The following is a 22,681-nucleotide window of genomic DNA, read 5'->3' as shown; positions in this document are numbered from 1 at the left end:
TGTCTTCTTCTCACGGGAAGTTGTTGACACTCATACTTGCTTCCATAACTCGAATTAATGTGCTTATCCCTAACTAATGTATTGTTGTAATACTTATATAAATGAATAGGGCCAAAATCACTCTATCATTTAGCAAAATGAGTCATATTTCATGTTTTTGGGGTCATCTGCCACTATATTTCACAGCTGTGACATTTTGACCAGGAAAAAATTAAGTGGGTGGATGGCGGGGAAATGTTTACAGTGCTTTTGAAAAATAAACTTACTAAAACCAATAGGACAATATTTGAATGACTTCTGCTGTCCAATCTCAACATCCAGTAATGGAGATGGTAGCAGTATTGAAACTCAAACATAGCATGAGTTTTCTTGTTCAAATGTTTTAATAGCAATCAGACATGATATTAAATATCAATATTAAAAGGAAAACTGTATAAGGCTATATATACACTATTCAGAATTAAGCAAAGTTTATGTAGTTTATGATTTCATATTTCCAGTGATATTGTCAGAATATATGTATAATATGTGTAGTCTTTTATAATTCACAGTTAACATGTGAAGCATTCTGTCTTTGGACTGTCTATCGTATATTTCAGAGGCTCACCATTTTCTTCCATTCCTGCAAAGCTGCCATTTCTTTCATTTTACAGCAGTGAGTTTCAAGCTGACAAACTACTGAAAGATTTGAATGAGTGAGAGCAGGGAAACTGAAAGACAAAATTTAAATATTTTATTTACAATATGAATGACCTCAGTTTATCGTGAAAGCCAGACGACAACAAATTGCCTCAACCGAAGCTAATACCTAAGTGGATTTTTTCTAAAAAATGAATAACAGTTGACAGATCTGAAATGTGCTCTCCATGAAAATATTTTTCCACTATGGCTTTTCCAAAAAACCCAAAGTTCAAAGCTTAACTAGTACATGTTATAAAAGAACAAATTTACCATGACACTTAAAGACATGAGTCAGTGTGTTTGGCTTTTGGGGGCAGAGTTTGTTTCTTGTCAAGACAAGATTTGAAGCAAAGAAATTTGTTTTTATATCAGGTTCAGTAAAGAACGTATCAATACTGTATTTGACTGAATCAAAGCTATACTATGTTAGGGCCCTTTCCATCTGAAGATCTCAAAGCACTTAAAATATTAATTAATTAAAATTCACAACACTCCTACATGATAAGCCAAGTATTAACATCCTCCTTTTGCAGATGGGGACACAGTCATAAAAAGTTAAGTGATTTGACCCAAGTTTACCAGCAAGTCAGCAGCAGGTCTGGGAATAGAATCCAGGGGTCCTGACTCTCATGTTTTCACTCTGCTAAAGAATAGTCACTTTCATTAGAGAGTTGCACAAGTGAAACAAATAGTATTCAAGCAGAAAACAAGGTGGAGAAGGTTCTAACATTCTATAGCTGGAACTAAATTTAATCTGTGTGTAGCAGAGTGGGTCTCTGCTCCGGCCTGGAAGGGGTTAAAACAGCCCTGGATAAGGGCTGGGGCTGGAGAAAGCAGCCTTTTAGGCTGGGCTGATTGGGGAAGTGGCAGCAGCTGGGGCCACGCCCCAAACTGAGTCAAGGCCCTTATATAAAGGGCAGAGAAGCCAGGAGTCCAGACAGTCTCTCCCTGTGTTCAGAGAGAGAAGGGCCTGGCTGTAGGGAACCAAATAAGGTACCTAAGGTGAAGCAGGGCTGGGGAAAGGCAGAGGAGCTGGGGAGTTCCTGCCTGGAAAGCCCAGGCTGCAGCCTAGCAGAAGGCTAGGAGGTACTGGGGTTGCAGGGTGCAACCCAGGGATAGGCCAAGGCAGCAGGTCCAATCCCCTTTGCTGATGATGAGAGGCTAATACTGCAGTCTGCCCCAGATGACACTGTCTAGTATAATGGTTAAACAGTGGTGGTCGTGTCAGTAAAAATCACTGGTTTCATTGACTATTCCCTTCATTTCTGAGCATAAGCAATCACTTAGCTGCAGTTGTGCTAAATACTTAGGAGGAAGCATACACTGTTCTTGGCTTGACTATACCTGTGCAGGAGCAGCAGCCACCTCACAGGAGTTTCTGTTGGCTGCACAGTCTCACGATGTTAGAGGTTGCCCTAACCGACAAATGTGGGTCTGCATCTGGATTTTGAATACTCCGAAGTACATGTGCATGTGTGACAGAGAAGAGCACCCAGGGTTTATTTTTTAGCCTCTATAAAGTCAGGGGCCATGTGCAAACCATGGACTCAGATTTCAAATCACCACAGAGCTTCTGGATTCCTTCTCTAAGCTATACTGTGACTATACTATCCAAACTGGCACATGTTGTGCCAGTCTCTCTTGCCCAGAGTCTACTGTGTGGACTGTCATAGGATTCTCTCCAGGAGATACAGCTTGCAGCCAGCAGTATCTGCCTCAACCCCTATTCCAGCATCCAGACCATCTCAAAAGTTGATGATCTAATACAGTTTGGTAATATAAAAAATGAGATGTTCCATTACTAATAAACTTTTTAGCTGGTCTATAGTCTAAAATGTCATATAACAACTGTTGATCAACAATGCTTACAAAGAAAAAAATTCATAAAACAGCTCTGACTAAGCTATTGTTGGGGGCTGAGCTCACTCAGTATAAGCCAACATATTCAGCTGTGTCTTGTCTAGTCACAGCTAAACACAGCTAAGTTTATTTAGTGGTATTGGAAAAAACCCTTGACAGAAAAAAAAAGGTTATCTATTGTGCTAATAAGCGTCCAGACTATGTCTAGCAATGAGTGTGAGAGTTTGTTCTCTGCCCTACAGACAATACACAAGTTATCGTATACATGGGATCATGATAGCTGTCAGCACTTAAGCATTAACTAATTACACTTTGGGTCAGATTCTGAACTCTGTTACACCAAAGTAATTGAAATCAGAATCTGGACTCCTGAGGTGCAGTGTAGGTAAATATTACTACCTTGTTCCCTTTTACCAATGGAGCAACTGAGGCAGAGAGGTGAAACTGCCAAATTTGAGACACCTTAAAAGGTACTCAATTTTCAGAATGAGGGTGCTCAGCACCGGTTGAAGATCGGGCTCATTTAAGGTATATCAAGGTGGGCATACAAAATTACTAGTCACTTTTGAAAATCCTGGCCTTCATCTTGTGAGAACCTTCGCTTAATTTCTAACCCAAGGAGGTAGGGGCAGCTCCAGGCCCCAGCACGCCAAGCAACACTTTGAATTCCAGGGACTAAGTATTTGCAACTGGCTGGGGACCAGCAGACCTCCTGCAGGCAAGCTGCTGAATGCAGCTTGCCTGCCCTGCTTGGGGCAGCGAAATGCCTAGAGCCGCCCCTGCAAGGAGGTGCATGTTAGTTTAGCTAAGCTTCAGAGAAATCTCTAAATTTACCTTGAACAGAACCAAATTTCCAGGCCTTTAGTGATTCACCCCTTACTTAAATGACAAAGCAAATTGCCAACCTGTGAGTCTCATTAACTTCATATTGCTTAATAAATTACTTTTAAATATTTAAACTTAGCTATGAGAATGGCAAAGAGAGAAAAAGAATGTGCTGCATATCATCTCTACAAAACCAGAAGCTGTTCTATTATAAATAGAGTTTGCTCGGTAATAGGAACATAGGAAATTCCATTCAAGAACAGACAAATGGCACATCTTGTCTGGTATCCTGTGTCTGGCAATGGCCTCTACCCGATACCTAAAATATTTGGCTTTCTTGGGCCCACAGTCTCTCCTGTTCTATCTACCATCAAGGTTACAAATCAGAGTTTCCTAACTTCCCTTTGAGTATGTTTTTCTGTCACTTGCAAGAGATTGTAAGGTGGGAGCATGGACCAGAGCAGCATGTGCTCCCCCTGCATGATGCCTGTTACAATGGCTGGCATTTAAATGGGGCAGGACCTGCCCTTACCCCACTGCCAGCATTGCTACAGATCTTCCATCAGGGAGCACAAGGATCAGGATTATGCCTGAATGTGGGTTAAGGGGACAAAATTCCTTGAAAACTCTCCCCACCCACCACTTGCACACTGGCAGAGAGACAGGTGTTATCTAGCAACCATTTTTCTGTCAAGGACCTGTTAACAGGACTCTGGGGAATCAGTCATATACCTGCATAGTTTGTGTGAGGAGAGTCAGCTTTAGCCCTGCCCTTGGTTTCTTCTTACACAACATTTAAGATTCTGTACCAGGAGAGCTGAGCTGAATTTAATACTTAGATGAGAAATCTGCGGGGAGAAGTCAGGGCTGCAGAAAATGGTGTTAGCAATGCAGTAGGTGGTATAACAAATTTTATTGCATGCATCTGAATGTTAGCAATTCATTAGGTGGTGCATGTGAAAATCTATAACAGTGCAGATTTGTGTCAAAGTATGTGGTGGAATCAGATTCCAACCAAATGTCATTAGGGAAAAGGGTGAGACAAACACACACCTGCTACTCTGACCAAAATGTCAGATTTTACCCCATGGTTTCATTAGGCGAAGTGTTGTTCAAGTGGCCATTGTACCCTGTAAGTCCCACCACTAAAAAGACCACAAAGTCTAGAACATAATCACATTCACTGTTACACAGTGTAACCACACACAACTCACCCCCGCAGCGCCTCTTACTGGTTGCTTCGGTAATTAGCTCAAATTCCAGCTCAGAGCGCCCTCTGCAGGCCAGTGATCTGCCTTTTGGCTACTGGCCCTGTGTCCCTCCCTGGACCCCGGTGCCCCTTTTATGCAGAGTTCTGCCCCCTGGCAGTAACCCCTTCCTCTTTCTAAGGGGTTTCCCCTCCCTGGGAACCCCCACCCCTCACCCTCTATCCCCACTTTGCCTCAGTGTCTTGGCAGTAGTTCTTTCTCGAGGAGGTACCAAAATGAGGCTGTTTGGTTTACCCACAGGTATCTGGACGTTATTCTTGTCAGGCATCGGTATCACCAGTTATTTGGCATTGTGATTCTTGCCCATGTCTAACCTCTCCTGTTTTTGCTGATGAGAAAGGACAGGCTTGGGGCTAAGGCACTGGACTGGGAATTAGGGGAGGTGGGTTCTGTTCTGAGCTCTGACAGACTTTCTCTGCCTCTTTGACCAAGTGACTTATACCAGACTTTTCAAAACTGCTCAGGCACCCACAAATGGGATCAGAGTTTCAAAAGAGCAAAGCTTCCATTTAGGCACTGAGACAAGCTTGAAGGAGCTTTTCAGAAATCTAGCCACAAGTGTCACAGTAGGAGTTGATGGGGTGCTGAGCACCCCTGCGAAAATGGCTCTTATTGAGAGGCCTATTGTGGGAATTGAGTTCGTTTGCCCCAGTTGCAGGTGCTGAGCACTTTAAAATCCATCCGTGAGCTGTTTTGAAAGTCTGGTCTCACATCTCTCTCTGCCTCCATTTCTGGTAAAATGGGTGTAATACTATTTCCGAGAGTGCTTGTGAGGATAAGTTCATTGACCTACTGTATGTAAGATGCTCAGATGCTTCTTTAGCAAGGAGAGGGAACTGCAGTTTTTAGCAGAATACCTTTCCAGACATACCAGTCATCTGTGTTATCAGGAGTGTTTTCAAGGGACTGCAGCAGGAGACTGGGAGTCAGGCCTAGTTCTATGTGAAATTCACAATTCTGCTGTTTTGCAGATTTTTCATCTATTATAATTATTATTTGTCTTGTGGAAGCACGTAGGGGCCCCAGTGGTGGACCAGGGCCACAATCAGGGCCGGTGCAACCATTTAGGCGACCTAGGCGGTCGCTTAGGGCACTAGGATTTGGGGGGGGCGGCATTTTCTTTGGCAGCAACCGTGGCGGCCGGATCTTTGGCAGTCCTGGTCACCACCGGCATTTAGGCAGAGGGAGCTGGGGCAGGGGAGCACGAGGAGGGCTGCCTACAGCAAATAAGGGGAGGGGGGGACAGCATGCAGGGGAACTGCCTGCCCCAGCTCACCCCTGCTCCGTCTCCTCCCCGAGCACGCTGTCGCTGCTTCACTTCTCCCACCTCCCAGGCTTGCAGCACCTAAGCTGATTGGCGCTGCAAGCCTGGGAGGCCAGAGAAGTGAAGCAGCGACGGCGTACTCGGGGAGGAGGTGAGGCAGAGGTGAGCTGCTTCACTTCCAGACCCCGCTCTCCAGCAGGAGCTTGAGGGATAGATTAAAACTTCTGGTGGGCCAGATGCAGCCCCCGGGCCATAGTTTGCCCACCCCGCTGTAGCATATACTATCAACAGCGGCATCTGCTGAGCTTTCTTCCAACTCACACCACATCTCCTCTTCTCCTGGCAGCAGGGGTCTCACATGAGTCATGGTACCATTACCTTCCTTCCTACAGATGGGCCACCCCTCACTTTTCCATTCTCATCCCTCTGGCACTACCAGAACCAATCAGAGATAATGATACACAGAATTTTCTCATAGGCCTGCTGAAGGATGTTGTGCATAATGGCTATCCTCTGGCTACATTTGCTAAACACAAGATGTCTCAAATGCACAGTGTTTTCAGAGAAGGGAGCATGACAATTTTATGACCATTGCTCTTTTTGGCTCCTTTGCTGTCCATTAGGATTAAGGGCGGGTAAGGATAATAACTGTTTATCATTCAAGTGGAGGAACGCTGCAAATATTTTACAGTGCATAGCAATATCACAAAGCAATTTAGGACAGGAAGTGAAAAAACAAAACGCTGTGTCCAATGTAAATTACATGTGGTTTCTAAGAAAGCAAAATAAATCCCCACATTGTAATTTGGCCAAGATGATGACAATAAGTCCTCTAGTGTTGTGAAAAGTACACAAGGTCAATACAAGACAACTGTTGAAGACTGTAGTTTCACATGTCAAACAGGAGATGGCATCTCCAGAAGCCCATCTCCCTTAGTGCCATGCTGGGACATTTCTTGCTTTAGGCTGACTCAGAGATAAAAGCACCACCTACTGTATTGCTAAAACCACTTCCTGTAGCACCCAAGTTTTCCCTATGGATTTCTCATTCAAGTCTTGAATTCAGCCCAGCCCTCCTGATGTAGAAACTTAAATGCAGTGAAAGAAGAATTACACTGCAAGTCTTGTGTTACCATAGAAGCTCAGAGTTATGAACATCAGTTATGAATCGGCTGGTCAACCACACACCTCATTTGGAATTGGAAGTACGCAATCTGACAGCAGCAGAGACAAAAAAAAATACAGTACAGTACTGTGTTAAACATAAACTACTAAAAAGGAAAGTTAAAAAAATATTTGAAAAGGTAAGGAAACTTTCTGTGCTTGTTTCATTTAAATTAAGGTGGTTAAAAGCAGCATTTTTCTTCTGCATGGTAAAGTTTTTAAAAACTGTATTAAGTGAATGTTCAGCTGTAAACTTTTGAAAGAACAACCATAATGTTTTGCTCAGAGTTAAGAAAACCCTCCATTTCCTAGATGTTTGTAAATGTTCTACTGTACTTCTGCTAGTGCCAGGATAAAAACAGCAGAAGAGCACAGCAGTATTGTGACAAGCATAACTGTGTTTTAAAATATCTAGTGAAATAAAACCCTGTTGTAACAGTTTTGAGAGTCAAGTTTACAGTGTAAGCAACATTATACAAGAGTTTTATAGAGTGAGGAGTGATTTTAAATAGCTTATTGAGACAAACATTTCTTATTACAATGATTATCTTATGTGGTGGAGCAAGGGAAGGAGGAAAGGATGGGCTGGTGCTTCTTGAATCTGAGCTTACAAGGTGCTGAGTGCCTCTGCAGAAATGCTGACTAACTTCAGGCCCCTTTAGCTACAGTGGGAATTTAAGGACTACAGTATCCCCAAACTCAGCACTTTGCAGAATCAGACCTTTTGTCTATGAATTTCACTGAATTACAAAAACATCTGTCAAAATACACCTAATGGATTTTTGTAAGTGTGTGTTTCCTCATTTTCATGTAGCAAACAAGTATAAAGTATAAAGTATAAAGGGACAACAGCTGGGAGAATATCTCCAACTATCCACAAATATTGGCTCCAATAAATAATTCTGTTTGCTTTTGACTATGCTTTGTGCCCCTTTTGTGTTCACTTTCAGTGAATATTCTAGATTAATGTTAGGAATGGTGTTGGAAACAGCATTTCAAGCGAATATTAGAGGATGTTCATTGCAAGTGAATTTTGAACTCCTTAAGGGCAATATTTATTTCTGAAATCTGATTCTAAGAATTATCTTTATCTAATTGGGAAACAGAGATCATAGGGCATATAGCTTCTATCAAAATTAACCAACACTCTGAATTTCAGAGACTAAGTATTTGCAACTGGCTACTCATGAACAATCTACAGTCAATGATCAAAGTGCATCGAGTCTTTAAAAAACAAAACTTAAAAATGATTTGGTAGTTTCACAGTGGCACAGAAACAGAAATTTTAGGGCTTCAAATGATTGGCTCCGTGTGACCAAAAATCAGCCTTGCTTTTTAAGATGCAGATTTTACTACGAGACATGATATATGGATATTATTTCCACTTTCATATGACTATGGACTTCGGCTAGTGAACATGGGCAGCAACTAATTTTCATATGCAAACTTACGGCACAATAAAAAGATGTTTGGGTCAGGGATAGCTTAAGCATGTAGGCCCAGATCCTCAAGGGTATTTAGGCACCTAACTTCCATTGATTTCAATGGAAGTTAGGAGCTTAAATATCTTTAAGGATCTTGGCCTCATTGACACAATAAAGCATGTCATTTCTGAGAGAGCAAATAATGGTCTATAGCATCTCTCTGGTTGGACACTGGGACTTCTTGGCTAATGGCAACTGTGAAAGCCAGTGTAGCACAGCTCAAATGGAGCCATGCTATGTGGAACTGGGGAGAATTGTAGGTGTCTCCATTACAGGCACAGGCCTTTGGCTGCAGGGGGAATCCTTGGGGTGATAGATTAGCATCCTTTCCCCATGGAAGGGGTGCAGACATGCACATGGGCACAAAGAGAGTTTCAGGAGGATCATTGTACAGTTTTATACACATCCCGCTGTTCCTTTCCTATAGGTATTTCACTGCACCATGGCAACTGGAGGAGGAAAGGAACTCCAGCCCTCGCTCCATCTTGTACATCTTCCTGCCAGTTCAGGGTCCTTCACTGGAGAATATACTGTAGTGCGATTCATCAACAAGGTCTTGACATGAACCCTTATGGTTACTGCCTTGCTCATTCACACAAGGACTGCTAAAAAGTGCACAAGTGCAGTAGTGACTATGACCCGACAGGCAGGTAGTGATTTTTGAAGTATACAGTCATCGAGTGTTTACAAGTCATCTACAGTTACACATGGGAAATTGTTTCCTTGGCAACTGTTTTGGTTTCAGAATAGGTTGAAGTGAACCCTGTGAGTGATCACAGAAGATAGGGATTGGGTCCGCCTCCCATTTTTAGAGGAAAAGCTAGATTTCATTGAACTCCCCTGTCAAGGTTCCTTCCCCACTGTGAACTCTGGGGTACAGATGTGAGGACCCGCATGAAAGCCCCCTAAGCTTATTTCTACCAGCTTAGGTTAAAACCTGGTACTCTGCCACCACCAAGTGTTTTAACAAGAAACAGGAAAAGGACCACTTGGAATTCCTCTTCCCTCAAAATATCCCCCCAAGCCCTTACACCGCATTTCCTGGATAGGCTTGAGAAATATCCCCCCAAACCCCTACACCCCTTTCCCTAAGAAGGCTTGGTAATCCCCTCACCAATTAGTCCTGGTGAACAGAGATCCAAACCCTTGGATCTTAAAACACTGAAAAATCAATCAGGTTCTTAAAAGAAGAATTTTATTAAAAGAAAAGGTAAACTTCATCTCTATAAAATCAGGATGGAAAATAACTTTACAGGGTAATCAGATTCAAAGAACCCAGAGGAACCCCCTTTAGCCTTCGGTTCAAAGTTACAGCAAACAGAGGCAAGCCCTCTAGCAAAAGGAACATTTACAAGTTGAGAAAACAAAGATAAAACTAGCACACCTTGTCTGGCTGTTACTTACAAGTTTGAAATATGAGAGACTTGTGCAGAAAGATTTGGAGAACATGGATTAATGTCCAGTCCCTCTTAGTCCCAAGAGCAAACACTCCCAAAAACAAAGAGCACACAAACAAACGCCTCCCCCCACCCAAAGATTTGAAAGTATCTTGTCCCCTTATTGGTCCTTTGGGTCAGGTGTCCACCAAGTTACCTGAGCTTCTTAACCCTTTATAGGTAAAAAGATTTTGGTAATTCTGGCCAGGAGGGATTTTATAGAATTGTATACAGAAGGGTTGTTACCCTTCCCTTTATAGTTGTGACATACACCTTTCTGCAGGGCTGGCAGGAGTTTCTCCATTCACTGGAGCGCTCTGTGCAATTTGTGGGTTCTTATTCTATTCTTTTGGGTTGACCAGAATGTGGCTTTGGCCCATTTAGTGCTCCTCCCTACCTGACCAGCAACCACAGAGGCAGTTTATTACTGAACAGAAATCTAAGACTCAGTCTTGGCCAGAGCTGCCTTGGAAAGTTCACTTACTAACATTGCTTTGGTTTTATTTCAAAAATGTCTTGACAAGCACTGACATTTCTGGAACCGTTAAAGCACAAAAGATTTATTCCTAAAGGCCTACATTGTCATTTTTCCCTCCAGCAAATGATGTGATGTGCTACTATGGTAATTTCTAGCCACTGGTTGAAAGGGAATGAGCTCAGAGTGCTGCTTTTTAATTTTTTTAAATGTGTTTTTATGTGAATTTTAGTGCTGGTGGGAGGTACTGAACTAACTACCTGTTTTGTGGATGAAGGGAAAACTTAGATCTACAGAGTAAAGTAGGGACATTGCAATGTAAGCTTCCCCCATTAGCCTGCCTCTGTTCCTCAACCTGGACCCAGAGTGACCATCTTGTAATTCATGGGTTCTCAGACTGGGCGGCTGGACCCCTCAGGGGGTTGTGAGGTTATTACATGGGAGGTCATGCTGTCAACCTCCATCCCAAATCCTGCTTTGCCTCTGACATTTATAATGGTGTTAAATATATTAAAAATGGTGTTAATTTATAAGAGGGGTCGTACTCAGAGGCTTGCTATGTGAAAGGGGTCACCAGTACAAAAGTTTGAAAGCCACTGTTGTAATTCCTCTGCTCCGACTGGAGTTCCATGCAAGATGGGGAGAACAGAACAGCAAAGCAGCTATCATTTGTGTGGCTATGAGAACTGAATTTTTGCCTAGCTTTCTTCAGTCAGATTTGATGGGCCTTACCATTTTCAACTGTTCTTTTAAAAATTATATTGAATAAATCTGAGGCAGTATCAGTACAACCTGGAGAGGTTGTAATCTCTTTCTGTTACTTCAGTTCACAACAAAAGGGACCTTGTTGGGCCCTTGATTGAGTTTTGGATGTGTGAGTAGCAGCAGTGGCCAAAAATGCTTTTCTGAACGTTCTCTTGACTTGAAGGTCAAATGCAGACCATACCATGGTTATCTATGCCTTCCTTGCCTTCTGCTGTAGTGTAGAATGAGGCTCTCCATTAGCAGGGAGTGTATGATATTAGATGTTTCAAAGAATAGTTTATTTCTGGCTTCTACTCATTGTGTTAGTTTTGACTTATAGTGCCCTTTGTGAATTGGGTTCTGTGTACCCTAAATGCCACCTCTCTCTCCATTATATCCTTGGCAGTTGAGATCAGCTGAGATGCTTGACCTGAGAGGCCCTAGATTTGTGCATCTGGGGCCTGGTGGATAGATTATTCTCAGCAAAAACCTCTTGACTGTGGAACTTGCTTCCCCTCCCTCCTCCCCCCCCAGCCCCCAGCTTGGTCTGAAATAGCCAACATTTATTGAGCTTCTCAATAGGCAGCAGGGACGGCTCCAGACCCCAGCACGCCAAGTGCGTGCTTGGGGCGGCATGCCATGGGGGGGCGCTCTGCTGGTCGCTGGGAGGGCAGCAGGCAGGCCGCCTTTGGCGGCATGCCTGCGGAGGGTCCACTGGTCCCGTGGCTCTGGTAACCAGCAGAGTGCCCCCCGCGGCATGCCGCCATGCTTGGGGCAGCATAAGCTGTTTACACAAGACTTTCCTTAGGGAATCAGGGGAAATGGGCTTAGATTGGGATGCTCTCCCCCAGTGTCATTTGTTTAATGATCTGTAAATATGGACCTTTTAATAGCTATTTTAAAACATTACATTTTTGGGGTTGTCTAGAATGTTTGTGACAGACAATACATTTAGAAACATTTGAAAAATCAGTGTGTAATAGCTACATACGTAATCCTCTTGGAAGAGGTGCAAGGTGTGGGTTGAGTATATTATGCATGATGGAGGATGCACTAACTGAACAGTCTGGTAAATCACAGGGCTGGCAAGATGTGAAACGCTTGACGGGATGTTTCTAACCTCCTTGGAATTCACCATTATTTTTGAGTGCCCTTCTGTTGAACTCAGTGTAGGTGTGGATGAGACCCTGTAATGAATGAGGTCCACATACATGCACAGACACCACAGTCATCAGCTTACTGCATACATGCAGCACTGGGAATAGGATTTGTGACCTTTGCCTCCACAAACACAGCTGCTCCAGAAACTGTAGGCTCTGCAGCCAGCAGAGGGAACTGATAAACACTTGAACAAGTCTGATTTCCCTCCCCCACCCCCATTCCCACACCCTGCCACCTAGAAGAGGGCATTGGTTCACACTTACTTTCAAGAAGAGACCCTTACATCTAACCCCTCAGCAGCTTACCCTTATATTCCAGATGCACTGAATTTTATTTAGCTGGCTTCTGCCATGAAATATAAACTTTTGCATCAGATCTCAGTACATTAAAAGATGCCCATATGCGAAATAGTGATACAATTTGATCATCTGACAGATTACATTCATTATACACCAAAGTAATATGAGAAAGCATTGCTACATTTCATAAACATATGAATAAAGACCAAGCAGAATTATTTATTGGTGTGTAGTGTATCCATGACAGCAGAGATCAGGCCTAGCTATTATATAACTCAAACACATGGGGATACAGGGCTAGAATCTTTCAGTCAGGTGCATATGTGTAGTCCTGTACAACTTAACAGTGGTTCTCCAAACTACTGTACCCTTTTCAGGAGTCTGATTTGTCTTGTGTATCCCCATATTTCACCTCACTACTTGCTAACAAAATCCCACATAAAAATACAGAAGTGTCCCAGCACACTGTTACTGAAAAATTGCTTATGTTCTTATTGTTACCATATAATTATAAAATAAATCAAGTGCAATATAAATATTGTACTTACATTTCAGTGTATAGTATATAGTGCAATATGAACAAGTCATTGTCTGTATGAAATTTTAGTTTGTACTGACTTCGCTAGTGCTTTTCATAGAGCTTGGCAAATATCTAGATAAACTGGTGTAGCCCTGATAGACCTCTTAGTATCCCCAGGGTATCTGTATCCCTGGTGGAGAACCACTGACTTAAGCAAAGGCAGAATTCCCTAGGCTGCTACTAGTAGTAGATCCCTTATCCTCTTCGAGGACATGCCACAAGAGGGTAACATCATTCACTCACATAATCTCAGTATATCACAGCAGGAAAATCAGGATGCATCCAATATAATTATTTATTATTTTAAATATCCTTAATTTTCATTAAAAATGGAACAAGCAGCCAATGTTCCATTGTCTTTTCTTGTTGCCTAGTGTAGCCCCTCCTAATAATCCGATGATCAAATGTTGTTCTTAGAAGTGCAACTTTTGTGAGAATAGAAAATTATCTCCCAGAAGGGCAAAGAACCCAGGAATACAGAGTAGCTTTTATGTCAAGAAACTGAGTAGTAATGGCAGAACATGTGGATGTTAAAGTTCAGGGTAAAATTCAGCCCTTTGCTGTCTGAGATGTGTAAAATGAAATGGTGGTAGAGGGGTGAAAAATTCCCGAGTTGCTCTGTCTGCACACTGCAGAGTGGATGGGGTGCCTGAGTGCTACTTATTCCTTATGCAGAAGTGAATAGCTTGCACTCTCTGCAGTACCTGCAGCTAGACTGCAGCAAAGTAGCCTAGTCATTCCCCCAAACTGGATGGAACCACCTTCCTCTCCCCTTGGAGCTGTAGAATATGGATGGACAAGTTAATCCATGTTTCTGTCTAGCATTCAAGGGTGTTTTTCTAAGTTGATCAATAGAACTAACAAAACTGTGCCTTAACCCAGACTCATTAATGCTTAATAATATAGACAAAGAAAACACCCACATGATTCTCAGGGTTCAAATCTGAGGAATACAGGTTAGTTCTCTGCAGCCAGCACTTAAGTCTATCAGTCAATTTCATTATAATCTCTATAAACCCTTCTGTTTCAAACCGATTCACAGCTCTTTAATTCCCCTGCAGACTCTACATTTATACCTATCCTTGAGCTTATATTGCAGTACTTCAAGGTGCATTACAAACTGCTACCTCCTTCACCAGGTCATTGCACCAGATGCTTGGTCTTGGTTCTTCCTAGTCTAATAAATAGCATTTCTTATTAGTGGTTACTGATCTTTTAATTGTCTGTCTCATGCACTCAGAGTTCGTTCCAGTGCTCCATGTCCACAGTGAAAACTTTTATTTTAAGAAAAGAGGAGACAGTGCCCCCAAAGGCTGCTATGACAATTATTTCTTAGACCAAACATCAGCACACGATAGACATCCAATGAATGGGACAGGCAGCACTAGCTCACTTCTGTTCCCTCCCAAAGTCATATTTCTCCATAGAACTATGGACTGTTCCATATAGCAACAGCCAACCAGTCTGACACTCTCATTTGTCTCCTCATATTTATCCACCATTTTGGACATAGAAATGGGAGCCATAGTTGTTTCTCACATACTGTTTTTCAGGGAGCTGATGGTTAGGGAAAGAGTATTTCAAGTTTACACATTGCACATGAGGAGGAGGCTCAAAATCCATGAGCCATTGACTCTCGCCTCCACCTTTCTTGTAGGACAGTGTGGTTGTAGAAATTTAGCGTTAAAATTCTGTGCGCTCATAAGTGGGCTTTAGGGACCCAATCTTCAGGGAGAGGGCAAAAGAGATTTTTTTTTTGTGGTATTATCATGTGAGTTACAGAGATGCCACCAGGGGGAGAGTGTAAAAAGAATGAGTGCTTTAGAATTGCATTGCACAATAGCAAGGAGCACCACCAAAGACTAGAAGGGCAGAGGATGGAAATTTGCTTCGATATTTCATCACACCAGTGCCAATCTCTGCCAAAAATATTAATCTAATTACCACGCTATTGTGCAAACTCATAAAAATAACAAGATGCATGTAATACTCAGCATACAAATGACTCTGCATAAACACCTCTCACTTTCTATACAAAATTAACTTTTAAGGTTTATCATTACTTGGTTGTCAAGTACCAACTGTAGTATGTGTGTGTATCACACACAATTTCTTGGCTATTGATAGTAGCTAGAGGAACCTGTTTTTGCTCATTCTGCCTGAGGTAGCTCAGGCCCAAGGAACCAAAGGGAGGGATGCACAGTGGATAAGAAAAGATGATTTTCTGGTTAAAGCACTAGACTAGGGCCCAGAAGAACTAGGTTCAAGTCCTTCTTCTGCTACAAATTTCCTTTATGATCATGAGCAAGACAGGTAGCCTCCACACCACACTTGTAAAAGTGAAGGGAAACATAACTTCCCTATGTTACACAGGTGCTGTGAGGATAAATTCATGAATGTTTGAGGCTCTCTGATACCATCGTGATTGTGATTAGTATCTACAAAGTAAGTATATGGTTTAGCCTGTGTAACTAGAGGTCTGGTATAAAGCCCCTTGACATCAGTGGGAGTTTCCCTACTGATTTCAATGGACTTCAGATCAGTCCCTTAATGAATAGTATTAAAATATAGGTGCAGCCACTACAAAGAATGACTGTACATGTCCACCCCAACCTTTTTTTAATCTTCGTTATGTCCCCTTTAGTGTGGCTTTAAGATTAATACATTCAATCAACTCAGGGAGGTTTATGCTATGCTCATTGCACTTGTATCTGAGAACCTTCTTCTACCACCTCTTCCAATTTTTTTTAATGTATCTGCACTACTGTTTTAAAAAGACTGGGTGCAGTGTATAATTTGTGCTAGGGCTTGCAATGGCTGAGTCCCAGCACTTCTAGGCTTGGCAGTTCATAGCCCCGGCATCTTGGGGCTTGCTGCATCGGTTATGAATATAAAAAAAACCTGAGCCACATCTTTCATTACAAATTAAGCACTGATTGGGTGCATCTATGAGTGTGCTTTTGCTGTTCAAACTGAACAGTATTATTTGCTCTCAGAGCAGAAATTGGTCTTTATAAAAAACAGTTTTCATTTCAGCACCAAGAAAAATGAGGGCTGTGCTACAAACCTTGAAAAGCACGTCTAGAAGGATAACTTCTCTTGGATCCCTGCTGCATTCAACTTTCCTTAGTTCAATACTATGAAATGATGCTTGGCTGAATTAACTGCCCATTTTAAAGGATAAATTGCCCTCAGCAGATTCTAGTTTAGTTTAATTAGACACAAAGTTTTTATGATATGTTCCAGAATCTATTTTCATATGCAAAAATAACACATTTCACAGCAATCTCTGCAAAAAGGTACCTCAGAGCATGCAAATGTTCTGTGCCAAATGTATTTTGTGATGTGTTTCTTCCTGGGAACTGCTCCACCAGGTAAGGCAACACAGTGCATCAGAACCAAGACTTCATGGTAGGATTTTATTTTAAGCTACATTCTACAAATAATATATTTATTTTCTATGTTCTTCCGTACAAAAATATCAGATGTTAAGTAGGAAATAAGAATTTGCAAGATAGTGTTAGAATATCAGTTAGGAAAAAAACTGTTAGGTTTTTTTTGTGAGTCTCGTGGAGGAAGTTTATGTGGATTAATTGTTTTTCAAAAAGAGCAGTTTTTATTCCAACTTATGCATGCTGTGGAATGTACCGTATTTTGTTCTTAGTAGCAACCTCAGGATTTTTTTATTTTTTTAAACACTTATGTAACCTTTCAAGGAAACAGTTGAAGATGTTGGGGTTTTTTATACTCATTTGAAAGAAAAAATAGATCATGTGTAACACGTAGGACAGATCTCCTAGATACACTACACAGAAAACAGTAGCATGAACAGTTATGCTGAGGTTATACAACTCTATCGTAGCTACTGTATTTGTAGATATTGTGCAGAGGTGGTTATTTATAAAAAGACATTTTGGATTAAAAAAAAAATCTCAGGAAAGAAGGCAAAGCACTACTTGAAAAGGAGCTCTTTGGCTACAATGAAGAAAATACCAGCTTTTAACTGCAGAAATGTATTACATACAGAGTATGTGCATAAAAGGTACAATCAACATCTACTGTTCATATAATATTAATTCCTGATCTCTCTCTCATTGCTGAATACTATGGAGGCATTCTAGGATTAGGATTTGTATGATGGAATTTGTTTAAATAGGTGACCATCTGTTTAAAATACCTTGACTCACAACTTGAGAAACCAGTACAAATCATTTAGATTCATCTCTGGGAGGATGGACAGATGAACAGAAAGGAAAGTAAAACCATTTTTAGAGGATATTTTTCTGCTTTGATATGTTTAGCTTCTTAACTATCTTATTTAGGCTAAAATATTTGATCTCTTTAGTATTCTTGTCTTATAACATTTGAAATATATATAAAAGAAATAAGAAGACAACTTTATACATCATCTATAAACATAGTTCAAACAGCTAGGGATATAACGAAATTCATCAACACAGTGCTTTTATAAATGATGTCCTGTTGTTGCAAGAGGTGGAATTTTGCTCTTGAAATATGTTCTTAAACCATGTTTAGTCCCAGATGGTGAATTTTCCCTCCCCCCTTTCTAACATTCCGCATGATTATTGTTCCTCTGTGAAGGCAGTAGTTCAAATACGTTTTTTTGTTCCAAAGCAGTAAAACCTGGATCAGAAGATTTGCTGAAGCTGTCTCATACATTTCAAAAAGATCCCCAAATGACCAGCAGGCCTTTTGAGTGTACTGTGTATTTTAAGGGAAAATGTTAGGTAGCTTTAAAGTGCACTTTTGTTGACAATTTTGACTGGGCTACCCTCACTGAGATGGAAAATATTAACAGAGTAAAAATTGTTAAAATTTGACTGGATATAGTACTGAACTTTTCAAAATCAACCAGAACAGAAAAGAAAAGCTTTTCCCAGTCACATATGTTAGTCCTTCTCAGCAAGGAATGTTTTCATTTCATTGCTAAAACAACAGTAAGTTACTAACCTAAATGTCTGATGACTTGACATCTGAAAAAATCTCCACCAACACCACGCAGCTAGACAGTGGTTCAGTTGGCATTAAGACTTCCTCAAAACTAGCCTGGTAGAATAGAAGCCTGAAGTAGCAGTAGCCTTACCTTGAGTGCACAAGTTCCAAAGAGAGGAGATAACTGGCTCGCAACAGTGGAGGACTGTGAAAGTGCTCTGATCAGCTGCTGGTAGCATGCACTTGGCTTTTATGTGCAAGTGGGAGGAGCTACTCCTTACAGTAGGTGGGCAGTGAAGAAAGCAGGCAGGCAGAACTCAAAAGGCACTGTACGGTAGTTTCTGTTCCTCAGAGAATGAGAGGGAGGGGTGAGATAGAGTATGAAGTATGAATGGCATCACAGAGAAAGAAAAGCCTGATCTTTTTGTTTTTATTACTCATTTGATTATAGCATTTATATTATTCCTCTCAAACTGGTACATTGTTCCAGTATATCATAGATATAATGATCCAAGGTCCCACTTCACTTAGTTTTAAGGGCTTTTATATCACTAGGATAATAATCCAAAGTAGTTAGCAGAAGAGCAGATAGATCTCTTCATAGATTCCCCTTCATAGAAGAACGCAGCCTTTTGATCCTTACATTTCCTACTACACAGTGATTAGGCTTTCCTTATCTTCCATACCACCATTAGAATCATCATTCCTGAGGACTCCTCATTATCTGTCTGCTGTTACCTGATTTTTTCTTGATGCAGCTGCAGCATGTGCCAGTTGAACTCACCTTAGTTTGATTATTCCTTGTGTCTGAATTCCAAACAATTTTCCCCATGTCATATCCTCAAAAAGCAAATGTTGCCAAAAGGAACACACTCCTGGTGGTTTCTGTGTAAAATTATGCATTGTTCATTCAGTGCATTTGCTGCTTTCAGAACATATGGGAGCAGATTTCAGTGTCTAAGGACATCCATTCATTGACTGGATTCTCCAGATGAAACAGATACTGTGTATCCAGCTGGAATGGACTGATTCTTTATCTTTACAGCCTCTAGTATAAAGGGGCCTTGATCCTGATTGAGGCCCGTGTGTGCTGCTATAATACAAATGAATATGTGCTAATATACTGTTCAAAATTGTTCTAAATAAGAGCACTAACAAATGCAATGAATGGGGAGAGTGATGTAGATAGACCTGAGAGGAGGCCAAGGCAGGTGGAGCAAAGTAAGGAGGTAGAACAGTAGTGCAACAAGATTGAAGTTTGGGGAGCACCAGAACTGACAGTGAATGAGTCCTGTTGACACAGTCTGTGGGACAGACTTCAGCTGAAGAGGAGGAAACTGGGTGAGACATGTCCCCCTCTCCCCTCCTCCAAATTGTTGTGTGTATGAGATAGGGGAGTAAGAGTATATGACTTCACAGGGAAAGGATAAAGGAAGTCCATGGTGAAGGTAGGTCATGGAGGTCAGCTATGACACGGTGCCGCCACTTGGACTGAGACACCAGTCTGGTCACAGTGTTTGCCATCATGCTGGATATCAAGACTCTGGATGCTTGTAGGGCCTGTATACTTGTGCCAACCAATTGAAACCTGGGTCCTAATGCGCCTGAATCCATAATAATGAACCTAATTAGATGTTCACTGACTTCCAAAAGTGCTCAGCACTTGCAGATTCTACTGACGTAAATGGAGGTGTTGGCATTAACTTCAGTGAATGCAGGCTCCTGGACCTAACATTTTTGTGTTAGGGAAGACAGCTAAAGTCTTAATTAGGTGAAAAATAGTGAATTTAGAGTAGTCATCCATTCTCACCCCTTTCTTTTCCTCTCTTCTCTACCGGTAACTTAATGAGACATGTATTCAGTAGCTGAGCTGACTCAGCTCTCTTCTAACCCAGAAGAATGAGTGCCATACAGTTTTTATGGTGTTTTCCTCTTTTTGGATGAGAATTTAGACACTGAGCTCCTGTTTACATGAATGTTAATGATACCAGGGCATTTTTTAATGTTTAGGTGTTTGCCTCAATGTTCTTGGCCAAAATGTCCCCTCCTACTGTGTGCACTGGTTAGCTGCCTTGTATTGGTGATGGATGTGAATGCTCTGTAGATTATTTGTACCCTTCACGATGAAAGGAATTCTATACATTATTAAAAATTATTATAATTGAATTGCTATTGGATAAGTTAATACATTTCTATTGCTAATTATAAATGAAATTACCATTAGTTTATTTTTATAGTACCAAAAATTGCACTTAAATATTTTACAGTAGACATAAAAAAAGAGGGTCCCTACCATGAAGGCCTTACAGTCCAATTTTAGACATGTTACATCAAGTGGTGGTAACAAATAATGAAGAAGGAATGGAGTGAGGAAGGATGAAGGGTTATTGCAATAAGATCATATGGTTAGTCAGTTTAGGTAAGTGCACATCATGACAGATTAATTAAATTATGTACTTATACCAATACTAATCAGTCCCCACAAAACTGGGACTATATTTAGTTGATGTGTACAACAATTGGGCAGTTCGTTTGTTCAGGTTTGTTCAAAGAAAATAGGGTGTTTGCTGTGGGTTCCATAGAGATAACTATAGTCCTGGAGCTGAAGAAATATGCCTAGATTAAATATATTAATAAACAAAGTATTTAGACATAACAATCTCTTTACTGACAGTCTGCAGTTGAAGGTCCACGCTAGGAAGGTCACCTGATCGGAGAATTTGTTGGATCAACTGAGAAAATCTGGCTAGAGGAGTCCTGATGCTATGAATGGATTGGAGGTTGTCCCTTAGGGAAGAAATGATGGAGTACATAACATCACAATTGGTGGCTAATATTGCTAAGAGAGATAGTTACAAAAATTGGATTTCAGAGCAGTTGAATAGTGCTGTAACTGACAGACTATTGGAAGCCAAGGGGGAAAACAGAAATTGTTAATGTGAACCAGATAGGATCACAGGTGCCTTCCAGTGTTCAGCAGAGATAAGATAATAGTAACCTCATATGGTAAAAGTCAACACTTCCAACTTCTTTTATGACACACCACATTTTTTATAATACTTTTCAGATTTGTTCATGAAGTTTATTATTATAAAGTCATTCAGAAAAACCTGCAGGTAATATTTTGTTAATGTACAAAACCCTTGTGGAAAGGAATTTTTCCTTTCATTTTATTTATTGACTGTAGTATAGAAGATATTAATGATTTCTCCACTTGTCTAAAAATATATTTATTAATGTGTAGTTTCAGGCAATATTCCATCTTCTGTCATGTTTCCCGTCATTCTAACCTCTCCAAAAGTCTTTCAGGCAGATTTGCCTTTTAAAAGATTAATGCTACAGTGCTTCACTTTATATAGAACAACAAAGTTTACAATAAGGATCCACAAACCTAGAGGGAAAGTACAAGATGAGAGGGAACACGCAATGCTTTTCAAAGTTCCAGATCATGAATTGTCGATTCATTTTGCCTCCCCTCTCCCTTGATCTTACCCTGGATGGTATCATTCAGAAGTTACTTGTTAAACTTGCCAGAGTACCACCCATATGCTAATCCAACTCTGGATCAGAAATTAGAATAAATTGTGAAACCGCAGGTCATTTGTTCTGGGTGACTATATATTGGGGAATGAAAGTCAACTGTGAGAGGCAAATTTAGATAAGACTCCCACAAGACCCAACCAATATTGTTCAGTGTGACAAGGACCAGGCCACATCTGGCAACATGATTGATAGGAGCAGTGGTGGAAGAGCTTACATGGAACATTCAGTTTCCATAACTGATGTCCTTTTGCATGCATCTTGCCTACTCTGACCCTGTTTAGCCTTGTTTTCATCAAGTAATAAAAATTCTAACAATTGGAAAATGCTAGGACCTTTCTCTTCCAGCAGCTTAAGCCAGTCTCCCCAGAAATCCATATATAGTATTCTTGTATTGTCCTTAATTGTTTGCATCATTTGTATCGCACATGCACTGTATCATTACAGCCATACAACAGATAGAGATCTCTAGTGATATCCAAAGGTTAGAAGCAGAAGCTAGACATATCCAGATGAGAAATAGTGTAAATTTTTAACAGTGAGGATAATTAACCATTGGTACAACATACCTAGGGATGAGGTTGATTTTCCACCACTTGCAGTCTTTAAGTCAAGACTGGATATCTTTCTAAAACAGCTGGAACAGAAGTTATGGGCTTCATGCAAAAGGTCAGACTAACTGATCAAAATGGTCCCTTCTGGCCTAAAAATCTGTAAATCTGTGACTTGGGAAATTGGTCATCCCATGGAAATCTACTGCACCTTTATAGGCAAATACTGATAAAGATTCCCAGTGCTCAAATTAAAATGTTTAATCTTTATCCATTGCTAAAAATAATGCAGATTTGTTACAAATGGAAGTTTCACTTTTTAATAAAGATTTTGGAGATTACGTTTTTCTTCAGTTCTACCAGATTGATCTTGGTGGCAGTATTATGTATTTAAAA

The 22,681-nt window shown here is 40.9% G+C and overlaps 1 protein-coding gene across 2 annotated transcripts in view; it reads right to left on the bottom strand.

Moving 5' to 3' along the window:
- COL8A1 (collagen type VIII alpha 1 chain) overlaps positions 1–18,408 on the bottom strand; it is a 155,403-nt gene extending 136,995 nt beyond the window's left edge. Inside the window, exon 1 of one of the 2 annotated variants that reach the window (XM_030583207.1) lies at positions 18,346–18,408. The gene's annotated coding sequence lies outside the window, so the exon portion shown is untranslated. The remainder of the gene's footprint in view (positions 1–18,345) is intronic. The other variant, XM_030583222.1, reaches the window with a different exon arrangement.
- Between the last annotated feature and the right edge of the window lie 4,273 nt (positions 18,409–22,681).

The sequence above is a fragment of the Gopherus evgoodei genome, chromosome 1 (assembly GCF_007399415.2).
Source record: "Gopherus evgoodei ecotype Sinaloan lineage chromosome 1, rGopEvg1_v1.p, whole genome shotgun sequence".
NCBI classification, from domain to species: Eukaryota; Metazoa; Chordata; order Testudines; family Testudinidae; genus Gopherus; species Gopherus evgoodei.
Note: the sequence above shows the minus strand (reverse complement) of the source record. Positions and strands in the feature narration are given on the sequence as shown.